This window comes from Eulemur rufifrons, chromosome 7 (genome assembly GCF_041146395.1).
Source record: "Eulemur rufifrons isolate Redbay chromosome 7, OSU_ERuf_1, whole genome shotgun sequence".
Lineage (NCBI taxonomy): Eukaryota > Metazoa > Chordata > Mammalia > Primates > Lemuridae > Eulemur > Eulemur rufifrons.
In genome coordinates, this window is record NC_090989.1 from 179,419,854 (window position 1) to 179,420,421 (window position 568).

The following is a 568-nucleotide window of genomic DNA, read 5'->3' on the forward strand; positions in this document are numbered from 1 at the left end:
GGGAAACAATAACAACAACAACAACAGCAACAACAAAAACCCCAAAATAATGTAACAAAAGCCCTTGTGATACTGATAGACCTTCTAAGAAAGTATGGCTAGGTGGAGCTCTGAAGCATAGAGAGTTGCTATCTAGGCAAAAGGTGATGGAAGTGAAAGATGCTCCAGATGGAAAAGCGTAGGAGAAAAGATTGGAGTATTTGTGAAGTTAGAAGAACATGCAGTTGGAGCCGAGGAAGGGGACAGGGAGCAGTGAGAGTTGTATGCAGGGTCCAGACCATTCAGAATTTAATGAACACAATACGGATTTTCAATTGTGTCCTAAGAGTAATGAGATGCCATTGAAGGTTTTTATTTTTAAAAGATCATTGACCCAAATCTTTTTTACTGGGTTAACATAACCAGATAGGCAGTGCTGAGGAATCAGGGCAAAAATAGAAACGCTTAATCATCTTCCCATAGGGTCTACTTAGGAAGGAGCTGAGCCTTGTCAAGCTCTTTCCATCGGTTTTTTCTTGCACAAATATGCATGGCTGGCTTAATCTGCAGATCACTTCTTTTTGGGGGG